This window comes from Triturus cristatus, chromosome 4_1 (genome assembly GCF_964204655.1).
Source record: "Triturus cristatus chromosome 4_1, aTriCri1.1, whole genome shotgun sequence".
Lineage (NCBI taxonomy): Eukaryota > Metazoa > Chordata > Amphibia > Caudata > Salamandridae > Triturus > Triturus cristatus.
The window spans coordinates 23,608,447-23,624,543 of record NC_140585.1 but is presented as its reverse complement, the minus strand read 5'-3'; positions in this window follow the sequence as shown (position 1 = coordinate 23,624,543).

Below are 16,097 nucleotides of genomic sequence, written 5' to 3'. Positions count from 1 at the left end.
TCTCTCCTGTGTCTCCTCTTCCGCTTCTGGTCTCTCTACTTCTCTCTCATGTGTCTCCTCTTCCCCTTCTTGTCTCTCCTTTCTCCTGTGTCTCCTCTTCCCCTTCTTGTCTCTCCTTGTCTCTCCCGTGTCTCCTCTTGCCCTTCTGGTCTCTCTCTTTTCTCTCTCTTTTCTCTCTCCTGTGTCTCTCTTCCCCTTCTGGTCTCTCTCCTATCTCCTGTGTCTCCTCTTCCCCTTCTGGTCTCTCTCCTTCTCTATCCTGTGTCTCCTCTTCCCCTTCTGGTCTCTCTTTTTCTCTCTCCTGTAACTCCTCTTCCCCTTCTGGCCTCTCTCCTCTCTCCTGTGTCTCCTCTTCCCCTTCTAGTCTCTCTCTTTCTCTCTCCGGTGTCTCCTCTTCCCCTTCTGGTCTCTCTCCTGTGTCTCCTCTTCTCCTTCTGGTCTCTATCCCTCTCTCACCTGTGTCTCCTCTTCCCCTTCTGGTCTCTCTCCTTCTCTTTCCTGTGTCTCATTTTCCCCTTCTGGTCTCTCTCTTGTGTCTCCTCTTCCCCTTCTGGTCTCTCAACTCCTCTCTCCTGTGTCTGCTCTTCCCCTTCTGGTCTCCTTCTCTCTCCTGTGTCTCCTATTCCCCTTCTGGTCTTGCTCATTCTCTCTCCTGTGTTTCCCTCCCCCTTCTTGTCTTTCCTTCTCTCTCCTGTGTATCATCTTCCCCTTCTGGTCTCTCTCTCATCTCTCTCCTGTGTCTCTCTTCCCCTTCTGGTCTCTCTCCTTCTCTCTACTGTATCTCCTCATCCCCTTCTGGTCGCTCTCCTTCTCTCTCCTGTGTCTCCTCTTTCCCTTCTGGTCTCTCTCCTTCTCTCTCCTCTGTCTCCTCTTCCCCTTCTTGTCTCTCCTTCTCCTCCTGTGTCTCCTCTTCCCCTTTTTGTCTCTCCTTCTCTCTCCTGTGTTTCTTCTTCCCCTTCTAGTCTCTCTCATTCTCTCTCCTGTGTCTCATCTTCCCCTTCTGGTGTCTCTCCTTTTGTCTCAATTGTCCCCTCTTCCCCTTCTGGCCTCTCTCCTTCTCTCTCCTGTGTCTCCTCTTCCCCTTCTGGTCTCTCTCCTTCTGTCTCCTGTGTTTCTCTTCCCCTTCTAGTCGCCCTCATGTGTCTCCTCTTCCCCTTCTGGTCTCTCCTTCTCCTCCTGTGTCTCCTCTTCCCCTTCTTGTCTCTCCTTCTCCTCCTGTGTCTCCTCTTCCCCATCTTGTCTCTCCTTCTCTCTCCTGTGTCTCTTCTTCCCCTTCTTGTCTCTCTCCTGTGTCTCCTCTTCCCCTTCTGGTCTCTCTCCTTCTCGGTACTATGTCTCTCTCCCCTTCTGGTCTCTCTCGTTCTCTCTCCTGGGTCTCCTCTTGCGCTTCTGGTCTCTCTCCTCCTCTCACCTGTGTCTCCACTTCCCCTTCTGTTCTCTCTACTTCTATCCCCTGTGTCTCTCTTCCCCTTCTGGTCTCACTCCTCCTCTCTCCTATGTCTCCTCCTGCCCTTTTGGTCTCTCTCCTCCTCTTTCATGTGTCTCTCTTCCCTTTCTGGTCTCTCTCCTGTGTCTCTCTTCCCCTTCTGGTCTCTCTCCTGTGTCTCTCTTCCACTTCTGGTCTCTCTCTCCTCCTATCTCCTATGTCTCCTCTTCCCCTTCTGGTCTCTCTCCTCCTCTCTCCTGTGTCTCTTCTTCCCCTTCTGGTCTCTTTCTCTTGTCTCTCCTATGTCTCCTCTTCCCCTTCTCGTCTCTCTCCTGTGTCTCCTATTCCCCTTCTGGGCTCTCTCCTTCTGTCTCCCGTCCCTCTTCCCCTTCTGGACTCTCTTCTTCTCTCTCCTGTGTCTCCTCATCCCCTTCTGGTCTCTCTCCTGTGTCTCCTCTTCCCCTTCTCGTCTCTCTCCTTGTCTCCCTTCTTCCTTTCTTCATCTTCTGGCCACTCTCTTTTCTCTCCTGTGTCTCCTCTTCCCCTTCTGGTCTCTCACCTCCTCTCTCCTGTGTCTCCTCTTCCCCTTATGGTCTTTCTCCTTCTCTCTCCTGTGACTCCTCATCCCGTTCTGGTCCCTCTAGCTTCTCTCACCTGTGTCTCCTCTTCCCCTTCTGGTCTCCTTCCTCCTCTCTCCTGTGTCTCCTCTTCCCCGTCTGGTCTATCTCCTGTGTCTCCTCTTCCCCTTCTGGCCTCTCGCCTCCTCTCTCCTGTGTCTCCTCTTCCCCTTTCGGTCTCTCTCTCCTCTCTCCTGTGTCTCCTCTTCCCCTTCTGGTCTCTCTACTTCTCTCTCATGTGTCTCCTCTTCCCCTTCTTGTTTCTCCTTTCTCCTGTGTCTCCTCTTCCCCTTCTTGTCTCTCCTTGTCTCTCCTTCTCTCTCCTGTGTCTCCTCTTGCCCTTCTGGTCTCTCTCTTTTCTCTCTCTTTTCTCTCTCCTGTGTCTCCTCTCCCCCTTCTAGTCTCTCTCCTTCTCTATCCTGTGTCTCCTCTTCCCCTTCTGGTCTCTCTTTTTCTCTCTCCTGTAACTCCTCTTCCCCTTCTGGCCACTCTCCTTCTCTCTCCTGTGTCTCCTCTTCCCCTTCTAGTCTCTCTCTTTCTCTCTCCGGTGTCTCCTCTTCCCCTTCTGGTCTCTCTCCTGTGTCTCCTCTTCTCCTTCTGGTCTCTCTCCCTCACTCACCTGTGTCTCCTCTTCCCCTTTCGGTCTCTCTCCTTCTCTCTCCTGTGTCTCATGTTCCCCTTCTGGTCTCTCTCTTGTGTCTCCTCTTCCCCTTCTGGTCTCTCAACTCCTCACTCCTGTGTCTGCTCTTCCCCTTCTGGTCTCCTTCTCTCTCCTGTGTCTCCTCTTCCCCTTCTGGTCTGGCTCATTCTCTCTCCTGTGTCTCCCTTCCCCTTCTTGTCTTTCCTTCTCTCTCCTGTGTATCATCTTCCCCTTCTGGTCTTTCTCTCTTCTCTCTCCTGTGTCTCTCTTCCCCTTCTGATCTCTCTCATTCTCTCTACTGTATCTCCTCATCCCCTTCTGGTCTCTCTCCTTCTCTCTCCTGTGTCTCCTCTTTCCCTTCTGGTCTCTCTCCTTCTCTCTCCTCTGTCTCCTCTTCCCCTTCTTGTCTCTCCTTCGTCTCCTGTGTCTCCTCTTCCCCTTCTTGTCTCTCCTTCTCTCTCCTGTGTTTCTTCTTCCCCTTCCAGTCTCTCACCTTGTCTCTCCTGTGTCTCATCTTCCCCTTCTGGTGTCTCTCCTTCTGTCTCCTGTGTCCCCTCTTCCCCTTCTGGCCTCTCTCCTTCTCTCTCCTGTGTCTCATCTTCCCCTTCTGGTCTCTCTCCTTCTGTCTCCTGTGTTCCTCTTCCCCTTCTAGTCGCCCTCATGTGTCTCCTCTTCCCCTTCTGGTCTCCTTCTCCTCCTGTGTCTCCTCTTCCCCTTCTTGTCTCTCCTTCTCCTCCTGTGTCTCCTCTTCCCCCTCTTGTCTCTCCTTCTCTCTCCTGTGTCTCTTCTTCTCCTTCTTGTCTCTCTCCTTCTCTCTCCTGTGTCTCTCTTCCCCTTCAGGTCTCTCTCCTTCTCTCTCCTGTGTCTCCTCTTCCCCTTCTTGTCTCTCTCTTTCTTTCTTCTGTGTCTCCTCTCCCCCTTCTGGTCTCTCTCTCTCTTGTCTCTCCTGTGTCTCTATTCCCCTTCTGGTCTCTCTCTTTCTCTCTCCTGTGTCTGCTCTTCCCCTTCTGGTCTCTCTCATTCCCTCTCCTGTATCTCCTCTTCCCCTTCTGGTCTCTCTCTCTTCTCTCTCTCCTGTGTCTCCCTTCCCCTTCTGGTCTCTCTCCTTCCTCACCTTGTCTCCTCTTCCCCTTCTAGTCTCTCTCCTCTTCTCTCCTGTGTCTCCTCTTACCCTTCCGGTCTCTCTCCTTCTCTCTCCTGTGTCTCCTCTTCCCCTTCTGGTCTCTCTCCTCCTCTCACCTGTGTCTCTTCTTCCTCTTCTGGTCTCTCTCCTGTGTCTCCTCTTCCACTTCTGGTCTCTTTCCTGTGTCTCCTCTTCCCCTTCCGGTCTCTCCCCTTTTTCTCCTCTTCCCCTTCTGATCTCTCTGCTCCTCTCGCCTATGTCTCCTCTTCCCCTTCTCGTCTGCCTCCTGTGTCTCGTCTTCCCCTTCTGGTCTCTCTCCTCCTCTCCCCTGTGTCTCCTCTGCCCCTTGTGGCCTCTTTCTCCTCTCTCCTGTGTCTTCTCTTCCACTTCTTGTCTTTCTCCTCTGTTTCCCTTCCCCTTCTGACCTCTGTCATTCTTTCTCTTGTGTCTCCTCTTCCACTTTTTGTCTCTCTCTTCCTCACTCCTATGTCTCCTCTTCCCCTTCTCGTCTGTCTCCTGTGTCTCCTCTTCCCCTTCTGGCCTCTCTCTTCTCTCCCCTGTGTCTCTCTTCCCCTTCTGGTCTCTCTTCTCCTCTCTCCTGTGTGTCTCTTCCCCTTGTGGCCTCTCTCGTTCTATCTCCTGTGTCTCCTCTTCCCATTCTTGTTTCTCTCTTCCTCTCTCCTGTGTCTCTCTTCCCGTTCTGGCCTCTCTCCTTCTCAGTATCGGTGAAAATAGAAGATAAAAGTGTGAGTCTGGGAAGGAGTCATCGCTGCTAGAAAAGCTCTCAGACCCTTCCTGCACTGAGCCAAATACTTTCCTGGTGTTAAGGAAGTATTCAAAGCGGTTCGTCAAGCCACTGGTTTTACACAACCACCAAATGTCTGTTCCTTGTGTGTAAATTCTATTTGGCGAGCCTGTCGCCCTTTTCTGCTTTGCATGGCCTCTGGGACTCGTATCAAAGGACAGATTAGAAGAGGCGTAGAAGTATTCATGAAGGGGTGGGGTGGGGGAAAGGCTCGCGCCTTGAAATCAGCTGCCTTTGTTAAACTTCGGCTCCCCTACTTGCCCAAACCGAGCCTTTAATAAAGCGCTAAGAGGCCTGGGCTGTTCGTGCTTAAAGATGCGACCTGTGTCTTTTCACTGCCCTGGCACTATTGCCTGACACGAGGGCCAGCTGTGGTGCCGGTGGCACCCTGTTGGCTCCCCCGTGACCCCCTTCACGGACTCCCTCACTATGGCTCTCCAACGGCGCCCCGCGTCTATCCTTAGAGGCTTAGGGGCAGATTTATGAGCGACTTGCGCCCCTTTTACGCCGCCGTTGCGTCACTTTTGTGACGCAGCGGCGGCGTAAACCCTGCGCCATGTTGCTCCCCATTTACATCGTGACGCATCTATGGAGATGCGTCACGGTGTAAAGCCCTGCGCCACGTGAAACCTGCGTCAGGTTTCACGTGGGCATTTCGACACGGGGGGCGTTCCGTCGCAGGAACGCCCCTGAAAAGTGACTCAGTGAAATCTATAAGATTTCACTGCGTCACTTTCCCAACGCTGATGCGCCAAAACCCTGCGCCTGCTTGAAGCAGGCGTAAGGCTTGACGCACCATGTTAGGGATAGGGTAGGTTGGAACAGTGCTGGAGTTGCGTCGCGCTTGCAACGCAACTTCAGCACTGCGCCAACCTTACGCCGGCAGATGCGTCACGCATCTGCTTGTCCTTGCGCCACGATGCACCGCATTGTAAATGCGGCCCATCTGCGGTGGCACAAGGGCAAACTTGCGTGACGCATCTTCCCTGGCGCATCCATGCTGATTTGCAGGGATGCGCCAGGGAACATAAATCTGCCCCTTAGACCCTCTCACGTGTATTTATTTTATAGCGCTACATCACAATGTAGGGCGTCAGAGCGCTTGACATCAACAGATATTATACAGAGAAGAGTCATGCTGGTGTGGAAATCAATGTATAGGAAATTTTACTTAAGACAACGAGGACCCCAAGGTGCAGGGGCCACGCGCTGTCCATACTGACAGTCACCGTCTGTTTAGAGTGCTTGTTCTGTAGAAATTGGGAGGTAGAATTCCAAGGGGTAGATTTACAAGCCCCTTGCGACACTTTTATGCCGCCGTTGCGTCACTTCTGTGATGCAGCAGTGACGTAAACCATGCGCCACGTTGCGCCTTATTTACAACGTGGCGCATCTAGGGAGATGCGTCACGTTGTAAAGCCCTGCGCCACATGAAACCTGCGTTAGGTTTCATGTGGGCGTTCCTGTACCGGGTGGGCGTTCTGTCGCAGGAACGCCCCGTAAAAGTGATGCAGTGAAATCTACAAGATTTCACGGAGTCACTTTTCCATCCATGCTGCGTCAAAACCCTGCGCCTGCTTGAAGCAGGCATAAGGAGTGACGCAGCATGTTAGGCGTAGGGCGCCCCCGAGCATTGCTGGAGTTGCGTCGCGCTTGCGACACGACTCCAGCAATGCGCCGCCCTTACGCCATTAGATGCGATATGCATCGTCCTATCCTTGCGCCACGGTGCGCCGCATTCTAAATGCGACGCATTTGTGGTGGCGCAGGGAGGGAATTGCAGTCGCATCTTTTCTGGATAATCCCTGCTGATTTAAGAGATGCGCCAGAACTCATAATTCTGCCCCCAAGTTTTTTAGACAGCACAGTCACCTGGTTTGTGCGCTGTATTGTGTGAAAAAGGGTGGCGCACAAAACGACCGCGGGGCAGATTTACAAGCCCCTTGCGCCATTTTTGCGTCACTTTTCCCATGTTAAAAGTGACACAAAAGTGGCGCAAGGGGCTTATAAATCTGTGCCCATATCTACTTCGATATGGTGCAGTCGCACCATTCTCTAGCACTGGTGCACCGTCAGCTGCCTTGCACCAATACACACACCCTTGCACCATAGTTCACGGCTGTGTATGTGATGTCACGCATAGGTTTTGTACTGAAAGGGAACCTTTCCAGCTCCAACGTCTCTGCTTTGAGAAAGTTGAACACCACTTTTCTATGTATGATGTATGTTGCAGCACACATGCAAAGTTGAAAGGCTTTGAATAAAACAAATATTTTCTCTTAACTTTACACCTACCTCGGTAGGAAATAGGGTTAAAATCCGTGTGTAGGCGTGTGGGACCACCCATGGTACACTTTCCCTGTGCAATGTAGTGCATAAGGCTACTTTTTGCTACTTCATGACTACTTTTCAACACAAGGATTTGCTTTTGAAGGTAAACCCTAAAACAGCGCTGGTGTGCAGTACTTTTGTGATGCAAACCAGGCACAGAGTGTTACTACATCTGCACCGTAAACCCAGGATGTGAAAGGTAACACAGTGCAATGATGGGGCGTCACACTAATAAAATGCTATTTCTACCCCAAAGAAGTTCTTCTTAGTAGGCCTGGGCTAAATTTCCTTTCCGCTCGCGGAAATTGCGATAATTTGACATTTTTGCGTTCCGCGGAGAGCGCGAAAATGTCAAGATTTCCGCATTCCGCAGCTTAGCGATAATTTGTTTCTTGCTCGCGCTGTAAAATAATACATTCTCGCGCGCGCGTGATCGCCTTACCTGAATCCCCGCTTTCGCCGACAAGTTTTCCCGATCCGGTCGCGTTCTCCACAAGATGTTGGATTGTTGGTAGCCATTTGCGCTGTCTCGCGACAGTTCGCGCCCGCAGCAATGTCATTAATCGCGCGATCACGTCTTTCTTCTCGCGATCATGCACCGCGAGAAGAGTGAAAACAAGATGGCCGCGCCCGCGAGCAACCGCATGGGTAAGTTGGCGAGCCGCGACCACGCCGAAAATACCTCGAACAGGCAGGAAAAAAACTTCCGCATTTTTAGCGATATTTCCGGTTGTTTGCGATAATTTTGAACATTTTCGCGATAACTTGTAAAAGTCGCTTTCGCAAATTCTGCCCACCCCTACTTTTTAGCAACCTTGGAATAGTAAAATATATTGAGGAAAAACAATAGGGCTCCAAACGTATGCCTGCAGTTTGCACGTAGTGCTTTGATGCAGTTCATAGCCCACTGAGCTACCTACATTAAATACAAATCTGGCACCTGCCTGTTACGCTTCTGCTTTGCAGCAGGAACAGGGCTTTAAGTGGGCCGGGTCTCACCGGTGCTGAGCACCGGCAGTTTTTTAAAGGGGGCCTCGAAACAGGTCTCTATCAGGCACTGTTTTGTGCCCTGGCACAGGTGGTCCCTTTTCTTCCAGACTGCAGTGACAGCAGGCACATGGATGTGCGCTGCTCACTTCTCACTAGTGCAGAAGTTGCACACAACCTCGTGCCAGGTGAGCTTTAGGGGAAGGGAAATCCTTTAAAGAGTCATTTTCTCTCTGGATTGCCCTTCTCTTTTTGAAACTCAGGAGCAGCAACATCGTCGTGGTGTCACCAGGGCTTTAAGTGGAAGCTTTATCAATATTATATACAAGCCATAGTTGCTGCTTATTTATCTAATGATGCAACTAACAACCGTTGACAAAGCCAATAGTTCTGACTTGTTGTAGGTATGATGTTAACAGCAAGATACAAGTCGGGCGGCACACTATGCTAAGCACAGATTTGTACCTTATGTGTTTTTAAGCCACGCCCTTAATCACTTTGGCCACGCCCCTTTGAGAGACCCCCCAGTTCTTTCATCCCACTTAAAGCCCTGAGCAGGAACATTAACCCTCTCTGCTACGTCATCATGAGTCACTGGGACTAGACGACTCCCAAATCACTGCATCAGATACATTAAAGGGAGTGACATATGTGAACAGTGGGGGCTGCGCATGCTCAGAGTCAGCTCCGAGCTGCCACTTGGGCTGTTCGACCTGATGCAATGAGAAGGCGCCCCCTAGTGTGACACAAGGACTATTACAAGCCCGCAACCAACACAAAGCTGGGCGTGCTGCCTTGGAAGCCGCGCCTAGCCCCTCGTGCAAACAGTGAAATCAGTGCAAGAGTTCCAAATCTCTGGCACACAAACAGTACTTGCACGTAGAGCCGCTGGAATTATGCGGCAGAAGAGGACCAAAGTATGCAGCAGAGTTTACTAAATTATGCTGCACTTTTTGTGATACTATTACCTTATTATTATGTAATTTTTAAACCCGGTAACAAAGTCTGAGAAAAGAGTTCACCTTCATTAGTACCAGTTAAACACCCACATACAGCAATCAGCAAATGAAAGATGACCAGGCAAGCTTTGCCAAAAGCCTTCTGGTGCACAGGAACCCGCCATATGTTTTATGACTTTAGTTTTGATCCGTCTGCGTTAGAAACAACAACAAAATAATGTTAAAACCTGCAGATTATAAAACAGATGATGAATTATCTGGCTTATGCGGCAGATCCATAATTATGCAAATTTCGCGGCAGCCGCAGGAACACATATCCCCAGTGACCCCGCTTGCACGTCCTTCAGTGCACACGACTCCCAGTGTATGTGAGCATGCATGTGGCATCTGGTGGGGGGCACGTGCTAGCCCATGGCCACCAGAGGGAGAGGGAACGGAGCCTGGTATCCCCCCAGACATGCGGCATCTGGTGGGGACATGTGCTAACCCGTGGCCACCAGAGGGAGAGGGGACGGAGCCTGGAATCCCCCAGACAGGCGGCATCTGGTGGGGGCACGTGCTAGCCCGTGGCCACCAGAGGGAGAGGGGATGGAGACTGGTATCCCCCAGACATGCGGCATCTGGCAGGGGCACGTGCTAGCCCGTGGCCACCAGAGGGAGAGGGGACAGAGCCAGGTATCCCCCCAGACATGCGGCATCTGGTGGGGGCACGTGCTAGCCCATGGCCACCCAAGGGAGATGAGATGGAGCCACGTATCCCCCAAGACATGCAGCACCTGGTGGGGGCACGTGCTAGCCCGTGGCCACCCGAGAGAGAGGGGATGGAGCCAGGTATCCCCCCAGACATGCAGCATCTGGTGGGGGCACGTGCTTGCCTGGGGCCACCAAAGTTAGAGGGGACGGAGCAAGGTATTCCCCGAGACATGCAGCATCTGGTGGGGGCACGTGCTAGCCGTTGGTCACCAAAGGGAGAGGGGACGGAGCCAAGTATCCCCCCAGACATGCGGCATCTGGTGGGGGCACGTGCTAGCTCGTGGCCACCAGAGGGTAGAGGGGACGCAGCCAGGTATCCCCCAGACATGTGGCATTTGGAGGGGGTATGTGCTGGCCCGTGGCCACCAGAGGGAGAGGGGATGGAGCCTGGTATCCCCCCCCGGTATGCAGAATCTGGTGGGGGCATGTGCTAGCCCGTTGCCACCAGAGGGAGAGGGGACGGAGCCTGGTATCCCCCCAGACATACGGCTTCTGTTGGGGGCACGTGCTAGCCCGTGGGCACCAGAGGGCAAGGGGATGCAGTTAGGTATCCCCCCAGACATGCGGCATCTGGTGGGGGCACGTGCTTGCCTATGGCCACCCGAGGTAGAGAGGATGGAGCCATGTACCCACCCAGACATGCAGCATCGGGTGGAGGCACGTGCTAGCCCGTGGCCACCAGAGGGAGAGGGGACGGAGCCAGGTATCCCACCAGACATGCGGCATCTGGTGGGGGCACCTGCTAGCCCATGGCCACCAGAGGGAGAAGGGACAGAGCCAGGTATCCCCCAGACATGCGGCATATGGTGGGGGTACGTGCTAGCCTTTGGCCACCAGAGGGAGAGGGGATGGAGCCAGGTATCCCCGCAGACATGTGGCATCTGGCGGGGGCAGGTGCTAGCCCGTGGCCACCAGAGGGAGAGGGGAGGGAGCCAGGTATCCCCTCAGACATGAGGCATCTGGCGGGGGTACGTGCTAGCATGTGGCCACCAGAGGGATAGAGGATCGAGCGAGGTATCCCCCAGACATGCGGCAACTGGTGGGGGCACGTGCTAGCCTGTGGCCACCCAAGGGAGATGAGATGGAGCCCGATATCCCCCAGACATGCGGCATCTGGTGGGAGCACGTGCTAGCCCGTGGCCACCCGAGAGAGGGGACGGAGCCAGGTATCCCCCAGACATGCGGCATCTGGTGGGGGCACGTGCTAGCCCGTGGCTACCAGAGGGAGAGGGGATGGAGCCAGGTATCCCCCAGACATGTGGCATCTGGTGGGGGCACATGCTAGCCCGTGGCCACCAGAGGGCAAGGGGACAGAGCCAGGTGTCCCCCCCCGACATGCGGCATCTGGTGGGTGCACGTGCTAGCCCGTGGCCACGAGATGGAGAGGGGACGGACCCAGGTATCCCCCCAGACATGCGGCATCTGGTGGGGGCACGTACTAGCCCGTGGCCATCAGAGGGAGAGGGGACGGAGCCAGGTATCCCCCAAGAGATGCAGCATCTGGTGGGGACATGTGCTAACCCGTGGCCACCAGAGGGAGAGAGGACAGAGCCAGGTATCCCCCAGGCATGCGTCATCTGGTGGGGGTACGTGCTAGCCGTGGCCACCAGAGGAAGAGGGGACTGAGCCTGGTATCCCCCCTGGCATGTGGCATCTGGTGGGGGCATGTGCTAGCCTGTGGCCACCAGAGGGAGAGGGGACAGAGTCTGTTATCCCCCAGACATACGGCATCTGTTGAGGGCATGTGCTAGCCTGTGGACACCAGAGGGAGAGGGGACAGAGTCTGGTATCCCCCAGACATGCGACATCTGTTGAGGGCATGTGCTAGCCCGTGGACATCAGAGGGCGAGGGGACAGAGCCCGGTATTCCCCCAGACATGCAGCATCTGGTGGGGGCACATGCTAGTCCGTGGCCACCCGTGGGAGAGGAGATGGAGCCATGTATCTCCCCAGACATGCTGCATCTGGTGGGGGCACATGCTAGCCGGTGGCCACCTGAAAGAGAGGGGACGGAGCCATGTATCCCCCCAAACATGCAGCATCGGGTGGGGGCACGTGCTAGCTCGTGGCCATCAGAGGGAGAGGGGACGGAGCCAGGTCTCCCCCAGACATGCGGCATCTGGTGGGGACACGTGCTAACCCGTGGCCACCAGAGGGAAAGAGGACAGAGCCAGGTATCCCTCAGGCATGCGTCATCTGGTGGGGGTACGTGCTAGCCCGTGGCCACTAGAGGAAGAGGGGACAGAGTCTGTTATCCCCCAGACATACGGCATCTTTTGAGGGCATGTGCTAGCCCATGGACACCAGAGGGAGAGGGGACAGAGTCTGTTATCCCCAGACATGCGGCATCTGTTGAGGGCATGTGCTAGCCCGTGGACACCAGAGGGCGAGGGGACAGAGCCCGGTATCCCCCCAGACATGCAGCATCTGGTGGGGGCACATGCTAGCCCGTGGCCACCTGTGGGAGAGGAGATGGAGCCATGTATCTCCCCAGACATGCTGCATCTGGTGGGGGCACATGCTAGCCGGTGGCCACCTGAAAGAGAGGGGACGGAGCCATGTATCCCTCCAAACATGCAGCATTGGGTGGGGGCACATGCTAGCTCGTGGCCATCAGAGGGAGAGGGGATGGAGCCAGGTCTCTCCCAGACATGCGGCATCTGGTGGGGGCATGTGCTCGACCATGGCCACTGGAGGGAGAGGGGACGGAGCCAAGTAACCCCCGCAGACATGCATCATCTGGTCGGGGCATGTGCTAGCCTGTGGCCACCAGAGGGAGACGGGACGGAGCCAGGTATCCCCCCAGCTATTGGGCCGGGGCTGTGCAAGGACAATATCCCTCTCCACCTCCAATGTTCTGGAGTGGAGGGAAAATGAGGAATAACAAACAGAGGCAGAAGAGGTCTGAGAAGCAAACTCTGTGGGGCTCCAAGGCCGCTTCCATTTTTGGTCAATTCTGGTGGGGTTTTTTCAGTTTTTTCAATACCTGAAAAAACAGTGCTTTGCAGTGGATACACATTTTCGCGCCATTAAAAACAACAGAAACAGTGTTTTTCCGGTGTTTATGGAATGTTGTGCTTTTAATTATTAAAATAGTGCATGTGTATGGATAGCGTGTGTACTGGGTATATGAGGTCCAAATACTTTTTTACAAATCAAACTTATTTTAGTACACCATACAATACTTCTTTAGTGAATCATTGGTCATGATCGCTCGCTCTTTCCTTCCTATGTAAACGTTTATCTGTGAAAAGGCCCTCTCACACGTGAGACGGGCAATGCCAAAACAGCCAGTACACAATTTGCTAACTCTGGCCAATGACATAGCTTTTCATGGCAATACTGGTGCCCCTGAAGATTGTGATTGTCTATGACATGTTCTGCAACATATGCGTTGAATTGGGCACATATGACCTCAGTTATTGAAGTGGTCAAAAATGAAGCAGTACTTTTCAACGCCTGGAGAAAATTCAGACGGGATCTAGAACTTGTGCAGAGTCCCTCAGGGAGGCTTCATTAACTTCAAATGCCATGGTTGCTGAAGGGACAGTTCTATGCATCATTGCAAGCCATTTCCCATAGACTGTAAAATAACATTTCCTGAATTGCTCCTCAACATTTCTTTGCTTACCAAGTGGCAAGAATTCTAACGTGGAGCATGTTGCAGTACCTAAAGTCACTAAAAATGTTGCCCAGTCTATTCTCAAGGAGATGTTTCACATCTACACCAATTATGCTGAAAACTTGGTAGACAAGGGTGTTTTCAGACTCTAGTATTTTGATTAAGTCCATTACAGCAGTCATGATTTCCTGTAAATACCTAAACATGCAGTAGACTGTACCTTTTTCACATCACTATCAGTATGTAACAAAAGATCATCACATTTTTTGCCTTTGGCATCATCACTAAGCAACAATCGCGTAAACGGTCGCCACATGGATAATATGGTATTTACAGCCTCTAGGACTGAGAACCACCAGCTAAATGACACAGTTGGGATGGCTATTTCTTTGATGCCACACAAAGCACAAAATGAGAAATATTTGCTTTTTAGTTCTTGGGCATAACGAAACAGTGCACCAGAATAGACTAGAAAGTCAATAGCATTCTGCAATAACTCTGAAGATTGTAAAGATGCTTTCAGCATACCATCTAGCAAGTGACAAGGATCTCTTACAGAGAAGCACTATGCTTTTTCATATACGTAGCTGAATTACTGCAAATACAAACATTATCACTCCAATCTTTATTGAACTTGGTACAAACTTTTTCCATCAGCATTCCAAGTGACACTGTGTTCCATGTTTTCTAAAAGTCTGGTATCATGTTTTCACCACTATCTCAGATGCTTGGTAACAACATTCTTTTCACATATACCTGTCACTATACCTTGCATTGAATGTTTTAGGCCTGGGGTGTTTGGCAATTCACCTACTATCAATACTGACTCGCTAGAACAGGGGGCTGATGTATATAAGGATTTCACCCATTCTCTGTCTGAGGGTAAATGTGATGGTACATATTGGAAAAGATTCTTATGAAACCCGCCATTTTACCTATAAGTGAAATCAAATGTAGCTAAAATATCAAATATATTTTTGATATTTCCTGATTCTCTACAGTTTTTAAAATAACTAAATAAAACATGCTTCGAAACACTGCATCTTTAGACCAAAGACCACAAAACTGAAAAAAGCAGAAGGAAGAAGAGACAATATTTTAGTGACATCCCTAAACAACAAAACTCAAGCAGATTAATGTTAGCCCAGTTGTCCTTGCTGCTCCCTTGTATAACAAAGTTGCATTGCATTGGCCCCTTCAGGAAGAAATAAAATGACTCTTTTACTCATCTCTTCCTTTCTTTGAATGGCACTTAGTTTGGTTGTGAAGGTGTTTTTTCAGTGTTTATATGTTTACACCGGTGATGGCTATTTTCCTTTAGGTGGGGTTCTATCAGTTATTATAGGTTTAAACCTAAAATCAGATAGCCTAATTATAAATGATTTATGGTAAAGGATTGAATTGGGGTCAGAGACGTGCTGCCTCTCTTAAACCCCTTCTGTTTCCTGAGTGAAGGTTTGCAGCAGGGACTTTAACCCTCCCAGCTGCATGGGAGTGTGAAGGGAAACGCGCATCTTTGACCCCACACATACGGGTGTGTGTATAAAGGGCACAGACATTTCGGGGTGATACCTATGTTTATCAAACTCTGTGGACTAACATCAATGGAATAACTGAACACAAAGCGCCAACCTTCTGTGCTACAGAAGGGATAGAAGGGTGTAAGTCTGCGGTGGCAGAAGTGCACAATTTACAACCAGGATAGTTGGTCTCAAATGAAATCCCAGCTTCCCCACTACTCAAAATTGTGTGATCCAGGGCAGATTGTTTACTTCACTATGTATCATTTCCCTTAACCAGCCAATTTGAAGGCACCATGGATTCATCTAGTTCTGGGTCTGAGCTGTCCAAATAGCTCACTTGTATATAATTAATATAAAAATAAGAACGTTTCACCTTTAATAACAGAATAAGTCATATAAAATGAGAATTTGACAAACTGTCTTGTGTAACTTCGGGGTATGAGCGTAGGGGGCCATTCTAGAATGTTCCTTGAATGTGTCATATATGAACCATATGTATTATTTAATGAATGTCACTCAATTCAGTGATATAATCATGACTGAGAGACTTAGAAATGTTGAAAACTTTTGTTTTTCTACTGAAGCGTCTTTATCCTACGTGTTCTTGACATTGTGCCTGGTTTCTGGCGCTTGCTGGCTCGGCTCGTGCTGGGCTGTTAGAGCCAATGTAGAGCCAAAGGCTGTCGTGCTGTAGCTCACAGTCGTGGAGAATACACATCAGTTGTTTAAATACCCCTCACACACCAAAAGGGCCCTTGGTGTCATGCTTCATCATAGGGGTCTTCCCACCCCTCTACGGGACGGGGCGTGCTACAACCTACGTCTGCGTGGGAGCACTGTTATTAATGAGACGACTATGTGTGATGCGAGGGTGTGAGAGGAAGTGGATGGAAACGTGAATTAAAAAATACCTGGCTCTTTGGTCTAAAGAAGTTTATTATACCGTTTGAGCTGGTATTAGTAAAAAGGTGAGGGGGAGGAGGAAGGATGCCTCAATGAGCTGTGCCTCCTAATGGTGCCGACATGTTTCGAAGCTTCCCCATGTTTCTTCTTCAGGACCTTAAGGATCCCCTCCTAAAACTCACTGTGATGTGTTAAAATGAAAAAAATGAATGAATAAATGAAAAAGGAAGAAAATAACCTCCTAAGGTAAGTAATGCCTAGATAGATCTTACATGGTCCATTAACCTAGAAAAAAAAACACAAAAGGGGAGATAAAAGCCATATTTCACGTAGGTAGATGATCAATCCATCGTGTGCAAATAGTGATCTGAAAAAGAAGCGATGTAATAATCTCCTCTTAACGCTATC